Source organism: Lepus europaeus, chromosome 11 (genome assembly GCF_033115175.1).
Source record: "Lepus europaeus isolate LE1 chromosome 11, mLepTim1.pri, whole genome shotgun sequence".
NCBI lineage: Eukaryota > Metazoa > Chordata > Mammalia > Lagomorpha > Leporidae > Lepus > Lepus europaeus.
This window is the reverse complement of record NC_084837.1, coordinates 43,392,396-43,404,775: the sequence shown is the minus strand read 5'-3', so window position 1 is coordinate 43,404,775 and position 12,380 is coordinate 43,392,396. Positions and strand designations below refer to the sequence as shown.

At 44.1% G+C, this 12,380-nt stretch overlaps 1 protein-coding gene across 7 annotated transcripts in view; it reads right to left on the bottom strand.

Annotated features, from left to right (window-relative positions):
• Positions 1 to 10,874, bottom strand: part of HEATR5A (HEAT repeat containing 5A) — a 136,333-nt gene extending 125,459 nt beyond the window's left edge. For 6 of the 7 annotated variants that reach the window (XM_062205309.1, XM_062205314.1, XM_062205313.1 and 3 more), the window contains exons 1-2: positions 10,692 to 10,874; positions 7,183 to 7,304 (exon numbers count right to left, since the gene is read on the bottom strand). The gene's annotated coding sequence lies outside the window, so the exon portion shown is untranslated. The remainder of the gene's footprint in view (positions 1 to 7,182; positions 7,305 to 10,691) is intronic. The other variant, XM_062205310.1, reaches the window with a different exon arrangement.
• Between the last annotated feature and the right edge of the window lie 1,506 nt (positions 10,875 to 12,380).

The window sequence follows — 12,380 nt, the reverse complement described above, 5'->3', positions numbered from 1 at the left end:
TCTGGAGTTGTTCTACTTACAGCTATCTATGAAAAACTGGAGATACTGATTTGCTGTGACGAAGATCATGGATGGTTAACAAAGACTGGCACTTCTTCTTGCCCTTACACATTGAAGCCAAAACCCTTTGGTGGGGCTAAGTAATGTGGTTCTCTTCTCCTTTGGAGAAGATGTTGCACTTCTCTCTTCTACCTGCCTGACTAAAAAACCACTGATTTCCAGAATTCAGGTCCTTACTGTAACACTCTATCACCAAGTTTGTTCACTTAATGTTCACTAATGATGCCCTGTATTCCAAATAAAGGGTGAAAACAGAACCAATGGTGTAACTCCAACATAGATGGGTGTCTCCTACTAAAAATATGTATCTGACTATAATGTAAAAGTTATTCTTGTCCTTTACTGTCCCAGCCAGGCCAAAACAAACTATCCCTGTTGGTGTTGAAATGAAGGGCTACTGGTGGTATTAACAGGTAAGGTAGGAATTTCCTGCAGTGGAGCTGACACTAAACCTCACAGTGTTTCATGTTAACCATTAAAGTAGTGGACTAGAATATTGTGTCCAACAACAACAACAAAAACATAAACAAACCAAAAACAGAAACAACAAACCCGCAACTCTCAAGAAAAACTCCCGTACTTCAGGAAACATGTAAATCTTAAAATCCAAAAATCTCCAAAAAATAACAATAATTCGTGTTAATCTAGAAAGATGCTAGATCATTCTACCCTGACCTCAGATTCTCATTTGAGACTCAAGCTTTGCAAAATTATGGGTTACAAAAAAGGAACTCACAAGTTACACACAGCATCAGGTCATGCTTGCTATGTTGCTAAGAAAGTCTTCCCTCAGTAGACAGTCATGATCCCAAAGGAGGTTTGCTAATACACTTTTGTTTTTAAAGGTTTATTTATTTATTTGAGAGGTAGAGTTACAGCAAGGGAGAAATGCAGAGACAGATCTTCAAGTGGTTCGCTCTCCAGCTGGCCACAATGGCTGGAGCTGTGCCCATCCGAAGCCAGGAGCCAAGAGCTTCTTCCGGGTCTCCCACAAGGACTTGGGCCATCTTCTACTGCTTTCCCAGGCCAGAGCAGAGAGCTGGATTGGAAGTGGAGCCGGGATTCTAACCCGCACCCTTATGGAATGCAGGCGCCTCAGGCAAGGGCGTTAACCCCCTGCGCCACAGTGCTGGCCCCTGCTTCACTTCTGATGCAGCTCTCTGCTCTGGCCTGGGAAAGCAGTAGAAGATGGCCGAGGTCCTTGTACCCCTGCACCCACGTGGGAGACCCAGATGAAGCTCTAGACTCCTGGTTTGGATTGGCTAAGCTCTGGCCATTGCAGCCATTTGGGGAGTGAACCAGTGGATGGAACATTCTCTCTCTCTCCTCCCTCCCCCACTTTCCTTCTCTCCCTCTTTGCTTCTGCCTCTCTGTAACTCTGCCTTTCAAATAAATAAATATGTTAAGAATAAGAACTACAGATAAATAGTGTTTACCAAAGGGTGCTTTGTAGAACAAGAATAGTGCCAGAGACTGAGTACAAGTATTTTGAGGTGGGGAAGAATCCAAGTGAGGAGATTTTTGGAAAACAGTTGAGTTGGCTGTTTTCCTTACCAGTGTTTTGCCCCATAACTCCAATGCAGATATGTATTTTAACATTTCTTAACATGTGTTAGCTATAGATCTCTCCCCCAACACCTACCTCCCTCTGCCCAGTTTTTTTAAATACTGCTATGAATCATGCAGATTTGCTGTTCTGCATAGCATAATCCTTGAAGTATTCATCATAAAAGACTATTACACTTCAAAACATTTAAAAACTCCTTTTGTTCATACCATAAAAGCATTAATTAGAAGTAGAAAGACATGTAACAAGTCAATTTCATATTTCTATTTAAGAGGCCATTTCTAATTAGTATTTTATATTAAATTATCTAACATTCACAATTCTAAATACCAACAGAATCTTCTCTAAGCTTCTCCTGGAATATGAATAAAGAAAGAAAAGACAGTTTAAATTAACTTAATATATCCTATATCTATGAGATCACATAAAAATTTGTGTTATTCATACTTCTGAATGAGTTTTACATACATATTCTTTTCAAACTAAAAATGGCTTTTTGTATCATAAATTTTAAAATTCAACTTTTGGAATTCTGAATATAAATTCCCATACAATCAAATCTTTATTTCCTAATTCACACCACAAAAATCTAATTTATAACTTGTTCCAGGCACAGCACTAATAAACTACTTTAAAATATAATGAAAACACATTCGGTGTACCAAGATTCCAAGAATATTTCCTGCAAATGTGGTAGGAATGGCAAGAATGTTGCTTCTCACCACTGTGTAATACAAGATAATAGGAAGAGCAAATATACACAGCTCCAAGAACAGATGGGCAGCTTGAGAAGTTAGAGTGGTATAGAAAAGAAACAGGAATTATAAAAACAAGGACTATATAAAAGTGGAGTGAGGAACAGCTAGAGGTGGGACGCGACTTTGCACACTTCCTTTTTTTCCAAAATACTGCACGTTACTGTTAGGGATGAGAGAAAACACTTATTATTCTGCCTTCTGGCTACCACTACCATAGTCCGCCCACATAATACAGCAGACATACACAATCTATTGTGTCAAACCCCAAGTTGGTCTGGGACAGCACCCTGTAATCAACCTAACTTGATATTTCTGCAGCAAAAGATAGACATGTTCACCTAAGATGGGATAAATAAATAATGACTATAAATACCTTTGCAGAAGTTCACACCATGTTTTGCTACCAAATGAGGGGAAAAAAAAAAAAAAAAACTTTTCAGAGTCTTCTGGAATTAAAGCAGAAGCTGAATTCAATGGAAGTCCGAGAGATTGCCAATGGGAGCCCCAGCTGGCCAAACGCTGTTTCTGGCATTCTCCTTCCAGATTACAGAAGAGAAAACCTCTAGCACAAAAAAAGGAATACTCTTGGTGGGGAGAGACTGAGCAATAGGAACCAACTCTAACAAGGCAGTAATAGGAAACAGAATAAGTAATTTTTAAGAATCTCCTTATTGGCCAGCGCCGTGGCTCAACAGGCTAATCCTCCGCCTTGCGGCGCCGGCACACAGGGTTCTAGTACCGGTCGGGGCACCGATCCTGTCCCGGTTGCCCCTCTTCCAGGCCAGCTCTCTGCTGTGGCCAGGGAGTGCAGTGGAGGATGGCCCAAGTGTTTGGGCTCTGCACCCCATGGGAGACCAGGAGAAGCACCTGGCTCCTGCCATCGGATCAGTGCGGTGCGCTGGCCGCAGCGCGCTACCGCGGCAGCCATTAGAGGGTGAACCAACGGCAAAAGGAAGACCTTTCTCTCTGTCTCTCTCTCTCTCTCACTGTCCACTCTGCCTGTCAAAAAAAAAAAAAAATTATAAAATACAAAAAAAAAAAGAATCTCCTTATTAAAACCTTTAACTCACTATCTCACTTCATCTTCTAACACTAAAATTTAGATAGTATTTTCATTTTACAAAAGACAATGACTTTAGAAATTTATCCAATGCTAAAATGCTATTTAAGTGAAGAAAGACAGTAATGCCCACCTCTGTATAGTTTTCATGTCCATATTCTTCAAAAACTGGAGCCTTCTGATAGTGTCCAATCATGGCTGTTACTAAAAGCTACTGCCATAGCTGCTGAAGCACCTAATCCTCCCAGCTTTGCTGTTTCTGTTACCACTTCACTCTCCTCTTAGGTCTTCGAATACTTTGAGGCTTTCTGTTAAACTGCTAGGTCTGTGGCGCAACAGGTTAAAGCCCCAGCCTGCAGCGCTGGCATCCCATATGCATGCCGGTTTGAGACCTGACCTCTCCACTTCGATCCAGCTCCCTGCTAATAAGCCTGGGAAAGCAGCGGAAGATGGCCCAGGTCCTCGGGCCCCTGCACCCACATGGAAGATCCAGAAGAAGCTCCTGGCTCCTGGCTCCTGGTTTCAAATCGGCTCAGCTCCAGCAAAGCCATTCAGGCCATCTGGAGAGTGAATCAGCAGATGGAAGACTTCTCTCACTCTGTCTCTATCTCTCTTTGTAACTCTTTCAAATAAATAAATCTATCTTAAACTGCTAGGTCTTCTGGTTTTCTAGAGACAAAAGCTTCTAGAGAGTCCCTTCCATGTGGACGGTAAATCAGCATGCACTAAATGAATTAGCTTAGTCTTTGGACATTGCTGACAATTTTTTCGCTCTTCATTTCATACAACTCTTCTACCTCCCTGGGAAAGGAAGTTTCATTCTGGACATTCAGGAATGCCAGAGGCATATTTTTAAAAATATTTTATTTATTTATTTATTTGAGAGGTAGAGTTACAGAGGGAGAGACAGAGAGAAAGGTCTTCCATCCATTGGTTCACTCCCCAAATGGCCGCCAATGGCCAGAGCTGCGCGAACCAGAAGCCAGGAGCCAGGTGCTTCTTCCTGGTCTCCCATGTGGGTGCAAGGGCCCAAAGACTTGGGCCATCTTCTATTGCTTTCCCAGGTCATAGCAGAGAGCTGGATTGGAAGAGGAGCAGCCGGGACTAGAACCGGCGCCCATATGGGATGCCCTTGCCACAGGTGGAGGATTAACCAACTGTGCCACAGTGCCCGCCCCCCAGAGGCATATTTTAAGAAGTTTTACTCTTTTTCCAATCTCTCACCACACTCATCTCAAAGTCACTACCTGGCAATCTCACTACATAGTACCTAGTTGAGAATTTAGTAACAGGAAGTGAAAGACAATACAAAGTCTACACAGCATTTAATTGTTTTAGATAATTCATGGATTTTACTGACATAAATCCTTCAACGTCTATTCATTCTTTGTTTAGACAATGACTGGCAAGGATAGTTCCCCAGAATCCAGCTAGGATGGAACAAAGGATAAATCTATCAAGACTAGTAAGAATTCAGAGAAGGTAGCTAACAGTGATGGAAAAGACTGAAACACTACTTCCTAAAAATATTTTAATAAGCACAGCAATATGGTGTTATTCAAGAGCAAAGTGTATAAGATTCCATTACTGCCCCAGTACAACAAGGTTCATAGGAGGCCAGCAACCCTTGTTCAGTTTCCAAAATAACTCCACCCATTTATTTGCTGCTCTCCCAATCTGCCACCCAGGACTTTGCAGTTTAGCCATTAGGGCCTGTCTGCTTTAAGAATTCTTTCCCCCTCCTTGGTTTTTGGCTCTTACATCCTGGCTTAGCATTCAGCCACATCCTCAATCCACTCGCTGGGCTGGCAAGTTGGCTCTTCCTCGCAGTTCCCACTTCTTTTTTTCATTTATGTGAAAGGCAGAAAGAAACAGGGATCTCCCATCATCTGGTTCACTATTCAAATGCCCTTTCAGCCATGACTGAGCCAGGCTAAAACCAGGAGCTAGGAACTCAATCTTAGTCTCCCTTATGCATGCAGGGACCCAACTCCCTGAGACATCACCTGCTGCCTCCCATAGTGTGCATTAGCAGGAAGCTAGAATCAGGAGTAGAGTCAGGGCTCAAACCCAGACACTCTAACATGGGGCACAGGCGTCCCAAGCAGCGTTCTGAACCACTGTGCCAAATGCCCACTCCTGTTTCCCACTTTTACCCACAATATACCTTACAGAATAGAATTTAGTTCTACTTATGATCTCCTGAGGCCCCACTACTTGGCAGACACTACTTCTGTCAGATGTCCAGCTAGATTGCAAGGACAGCTCCTGGGAGAAACTCTGTATTACCCTGCCACTGTCATGGCCCACGCATATAATACGAAGGACATGTGATGTACTGAATCTGGCCGGCGCTGCAGCTCACTTGGCTAATCCTCCACCTGAGGTGCCGGCACCCCGGGTTCTAGTCCCGGTTGGGGCGCCAGATTCTGTCCCGGTTGCTCCTCTTCCAGGCCAGCTCTCTGCTGTGGCCTGGGAAGGCACTGGAGGATGGCCCAAGTGCTTGGGCCCTGCACCCATATGGGAGACCAGGAGGAAGCACCTGGCTCCTGATTTCGGATCAGCGCATCACGCCGGCCACAGCACGCCGGCTGCAGCACAATGGCCGTAGCGGCCATTTTGGGGGTGAACCAACGGAAATGAAGACCTTTCTGTCTCTCTCTCTCTCACTGTCTAACTCTGCCTGTCAAAAAATTTTTAAAAAAAATTTTTAAAAATGTACTGAATCGAACTCCCCAGTTGGTCTGGGGCAGTACCCCGTAATTAAACTAATTGATATTTCTGCAGAAAAAGATAAACATTCACATAAGATGAGACAAATCATAGCTACACTTTGCAGTCACTTAGGCCATGTTTTGCTACCAAATGAGCAAAGAAAAAAACTTTTCAGAGCCTTTTGGACTCTGGAACTAACATTAAAGAATTTTTATATAACTTTTTTTTCCTGATTTACTCCCAAAATATGTATTTTTAAACTTCTGCTGTTTCAATGGGTAACTATACTATCATAAAAAATGTATTACCTATATTAAATAAGGTACAGACACAAAGATATGCATATATTCCATATATTAAACTTAAAATGCAACAGAAAAGGACATAAATGCTGTTGTATACTTAACCACAGAGAAGCATAACTTGGGTAATAAAGACAATTACCTTACATACTGAAAAAATATACACACAAAACATTTTATTTGGTAAAATTAGTACCACACCACAGTTTTAAGATTAGCAAAGTTATACAGTTTTAAATATCTGGAATTATCACCTCCTCCAAGTTTTCCTTCTTTTGTATCACATAGCCAAAATCAATTTCTGACGTAAGGAATTAATATAGTGCTTTGATATGGCTACATATGCCTCTTTTCTAAAAACAAGTATCTTCCAAGATATTACTATTAAAAGAGAAAGCCCAAACATGATTCAAGGATACAAAGTCCCATTTCAATCTATGGAGTATCTATTTAGAGACTAATTTTCTATTTGGTTAAGGTACAAATACACAGGGTTTTATTTAGTTACACTTTAAATAATAACCTGACCTTGTGCCAAACTGGTGTGTCACAAGATTCAAAATAAAAAAAAAATATTTTGAGTAAAGGTAATTTATTGCTGCTTATGATAAACACCATGAATATGTTTCAAAAGTTTATTAAATGAATAACATTTTCCATTCCAGATACAAACTAAAACTCAAAATTATAAAGATGATAGAAAAACATAAAAGTGCTCACCCTTTCACTAGCCTTCCAAAAGACTAGTTGATGAAATTATAGATACCAGGAAAATGTAGCAGAAAAGCCATGCCCTTCTTCCCTGTCTAGGATCCAGAAACATTTATAGATCCTACATGTACCTGATACAATAAGAAGAAAGCAAAGTTAAGAATTAAAACTAAATTAACCTATTATTTCCTCCAACTGATTTGGGAATTAAGTATTCAGAATAGTAATTCAGGGATCTACAACTTTTTTCTGTAAAGGACCAGAAAGTAAATACTTTAGGCTTTATTTGACCACAGTTTTTATCACAACTACTCCTAACACTGCATGAACAGCCATAAGCAATACATAAACATGAGTTTGGCAATGTTTAAATCAAAGTTGACCTGCGAAAGCTACCAGCAAGACTGATTTGATCCACAGCCTGTGGGTTACAGACCCCTATTCTTTTGAAGATTTATTTATTTGAATGGCAGAGTTACAGAGAGAAAGAAGGAGAGACAAAGAGAGATCTTCCATCTGCCGGTTCACTCCCCAAACGGTGGCAAGGCCAGGGCTGGACAACCCAGAGCCAGGAGCCAGGAGCTTCTTCCAGGTCTCCCACATGGGTCAAGGGCCCGAGCAATTGGGCCATTCTCATCTGCTTTAGCAAGGCCCATCAGCAGAGAACTAGATCAGAAGTAAAGCAACCAGGACTCAAACAAGCATCCACATGGGATGCCGGTGTCACAGCACTAGACCACAGACCCCTCTTCTAATCAAAAAGATTTAACACTAGAACTGGATGATGGATCCAGTTAAAAGACATAGGCAAGTGTTTAAGAACTCCTGGGGCCCCAGTTAATTCATTTCTTAAGTGAGGCTTAATAACAATCTCTTTGTCTTAACAAGGGAAAGTGCTTTTTATATAGAAGAACTATGGTCTCATTAAATTGTTCAAACCATGCAATTATACTATGGGATAATTAACAAAGCACACAAGACTCAATAGGATATTTTTAATGCAGATGTCATTACATTGGCTATCCAGGATTCAGAATAAAATAATTTTAGAATTAAAACCCACAGGACCAGCGTTGTGGCACAAGCTGCCACTTGCGCCCCATATTGGAGTGCCGGTTGGAGTCTCAGCTGCCCTGCTTCTGATCCAACCAGTTGCTAATGTGCCTGCGAAGGCAGCAAAGGATGGCCCAAATGCTTGGGCCCCTGGCACCCATGTGGGAGACCAAGATGAAGTTTCTGAATCCTGGCTTCCACCACTGCAGTCACCTGGGGAGTTAATCAGTAGATGGAAGATTTCTCTGCCTTTCAATTAAATAAATAAATCTTTAAAAATAGGTAAAATAAAATCATGAAGGTAAAGTTTTTTAAAACATCTAGAATTTTATCCCTCATTTTATTCATACTTAAGAAAGTTTCATAGGGGTCAGCACTGTGGCATAGCAGGTAGAGCCACCACCTGCAGTGCTGGCATCCCATATGAGCACCAGTTCAAGTCCTGGCTGCTCCACTTCCAATCCAGCTCTCTGCTATGGCCTGGGAAAGCAGTAAAAGATGGCCCAAGTCCTTGGGCCTCTGCACCTGCGTGGGAGAACTGGGGGAAGCTCCTGGCTCCTGGCTTTGGATCGGCACACTTCTGGCCATCTCTGGCCGTTGAGGCCAACTGGCGTGTGAACCAGCAGATGGAAGACCTCTCTACCTCTCCTCTCTCTGCGTGTAACTGACTTTCAAATAAATTAATAAATCTTTTATATTAAAAAAAGTTTCATAAAGGTTTTTTGTAAACTACTTCATTGACTGTTTCAAAGGAAAGCTGGATGAAAAGATGGTAAGTTTGTTGGATAAAAGCAAATGAAAAATAATTGTTCCATAGAAAATAAATATAGTCAGTAATTTAAATGATCATTATTTGAAGTCAGATACAATGATAAAGGAAAAGGATGGGGAGTGGCTTAATTGAAGATCCCATAAATAGTAGTGGAGAAGTTTAAGCTAGAATGCAGGTCTCCTTTCAGTTCAGGAGAAAAGACTATTCCTATTCTGTAGCTATTTGTACAAACAACTGCATTCCAAAGCACAACAAATCCAACCTTCAGTATTCTCCAACTGCTTACCTATTTTATTACAAGAAAAAAAAAACCGATAGCATTAACATGTAAGACAAATCTCAGTTTCAACGCTTATCTAAAATCACTTTCTCAAAGTCAAAATTTCTAAAATGTTCAGAAAAGCAAAGGAGAGGCCGGCGCCGCGGCTCACCAGGCTAATCCTCCGCCTGCGGCGCCGGCACCACGGGTTCTAGTCCCCGTCGGGGCGCCGGATTCTGTCCCGGTTGCTCCTCTTCCAGGCCAGCTCTCTGCTATGGCCTGGGAGTGCAGTGGATGATGGCCCAAGTCCTTGGGGCCCTGCACCCGCATGGGAGACCAGGAGGAAGCACCTGGCTCCTGGCTTCAGATCAACGCAGCGCGCCGGCCACAGCACGCCGGCCTTAGCGGCCCTTTGGGGGGTGAACCAACGGAAAAGGAAGACCTTTCTCTCTCTCTCTCTCTCTGTGTGTCTAACTCTGCCTGTAAAAAAAAAAAGAAAAGAAAAAAAAGAAAGAAAGAAAGAAAAGGAGAAAATTCTCTCTCCTCCATCTAACGCCTGGCCTTAATGATACTTCTTCATTCCCTACACCTCCAGGGATCTCACCAAGAATATTTTCTCTAAAAGTTAACTGGACTTGCAGCCTCCATTATTTCCTCCTTAAACTTGTAAGATCTCCTCCTGGATGTTAGTTCCTTAAAGACGCCTAAACTGCGCACAAAAAGGGTTGAGTAGACATGAATGCACACAGAACAATCATGACCCTTAATAAAAGATATCAAGCCATAGAACTATCACCTGTCTTGACGGTTAAGAAAATTATTTTAACCTGCCAGAGATGTCCACAGCTCGTGGTTAATAAGTACCACGAAGCGCTTTATAAAGTTTCCGAAGACTTGATAACCACTTGGCAATGACATACGTGCTGGCTGAGTACAGGGAGGTGTTCTCCCAAGCAAAGGGTACCGCAGGCAAACGCTTATCTCTCCTTCAGGAAGGGACTGCAAACGGAAGGCGACGTCCGTTCCCCACTGCTGGCCTCTGGAAACCTCGCCCGCAGCCAGGGCTAGGGCCCCGCTCCGGGCCGACCCGCGGCGCAGCGAAGGGCGGGTCCCGGGAGCCGCGAGCCGGGCGAGGCGGGCTCCGACCGCTCGACCTTCCCCGCACTCCCGGCGTCTGGGGCTCCCGCCGCCCGCCACTCACGCCTACCTGTTGTGCCCGGCTGAAGCCAGACTTTCCCGCAGCCCGGGAGCAAGGACAGACCGGAGTGGCCGCCGGCCGGCCCGCGCCCCAGTCAGCCCCTCCGGGGCGGGTTGTGGCCTCTGGGGCCACGACACCCAACCCCTTGAGCCGCTACCGCACGCGGGCTCTCAGCTTCCTCGGCGGCCACGTCGCAGCCTCGACCACCCCCAGCATCCCCGAGCCTCCCAACTCACTGTGCGGGCCCCGTGCGAGTTCCTCTCGGCAGGCAGGCAGCCCCGACACCGCCCCTCTCAGCGCCCCGAGCAGCCCCTCTCCCGGGATCCCCGACTGCTCGCCTGCCGGACTCCCCCTCGGCTCAGCGTCCGCCCGGGTCCCGCCACGTTCCGGGCTCTGGGGTGCAGCACGGCAGCGTCGGGACCTGCCGGCGGCGGCGACTGCGAGGCAGCGGCGCGGGCGGGGAGCGTGCGGGGCGGGGTCGCTGGGCTCGCACGGACGAGCACCGCGGGAGCTGGCGGCAGGGAGCGCGCCCTGCGCCGCGCCGCCAGTCCGAGGCCCCGACAGCCGGTCGCCGAGCCATCGAACGCCCACTCTGGCAGGCGTGACTGCTCCACTGCGGAAAGAGCGATGGAGACGTCTGCGGGCCAAGTTGAGGCCAGGACAACAGCTTTGCAGTCCGGAGATTCCGGCCACAGCTATTTTCGTCAGTTTTTAACCCCAGCCAGAATCCGTGGGTGCAGCACCGGGGCATCTGAAGGCAAAGACACAGCAGGAGGTTGGAGAAATCCAGGCAGGACCAAGTGCAATGGGTGGAGGTGCTGGGGTGTCCCATAAGGCAGGGACCCCAGAGAGCCTTGACTTAAGGACCTGAAGTGACTTGCTCAAGGTCACACTCTAAGCCGATGGCAGAACTGAGGCTAGCTGGCTCTGACTCATGTGCGTTTTCCAACTGTGCTCAGCATTTTCAGTGTAATTTTTCAAATTTTATTTTGAAACAATCTGAACTTTACAAAAAAGTTGCAACTACAGTACAAAGAGCAAAGAACTTTTTGTTTGACACTTAAGTTGCGGACAGTGACACTATGCCACATTGTCTCTAAGCACCTTCTACATAATCATGATATAACTATCTAAATCAAAAACGGTTATTTGATACATTATTCTTTACCAGTTGTCCCAATGATGATCTTTATGGTAAAGGACTCAGTTAAGGATCGAGTAGTGTACTTGTATCTTTAGCTGCCTTCAATCTGGAACGCAAACTCAGTCTTCCCTTACCTTACATATCCTTACCATTTTTGTATTTGAGAGGCAAAGAGAGAGTTCCCATCTGCTGATTCACTCGCTCAAATGCTGGCAACAGTCCTAGCCAGGAACCAAGAACTCAATACAGATCTCCTGTGTAGGTGGCAGGGACCTAATTACTGGAGCCATCATTAACTGTCCCCCAGGGTGTGCATTACCAGAAGTTGGAGTCAGGAGGTGAAATGAATATGCAATCCAGGTTCTCTGGTATGAGATGCAGGTGTTTTAACCAGTATCTTAACTACAGGGCTAAACTGGCCAATTATTTATGCAGAACAGCAATAACTTTGAGCTTGTTTGATATTTACTCCTGAGTAGACTCAGGCTAGGTATCTTTGACAGAACTGTCACAGAAGTGATACTTTATTCTCATTGCATTCTGACAGGTGGCATGATTTTAATTTCTCTCATTACTTTCATAAAGTGGTATATAAAAAGTTACCTTTTCCCCTTTGTAATTAAAAAGTATGGGGGAATTCTTTGAAACTAAATTTTTAAGGTGCTTGTAAATATCTTATTTCTCATTAAACTTAATGTACTATTATTAGTATGGATCCAAAATTTTCTATATTATTAAACATGTAGTAATCTATTCTTTTTTATAGTGTATTTTAAAATTT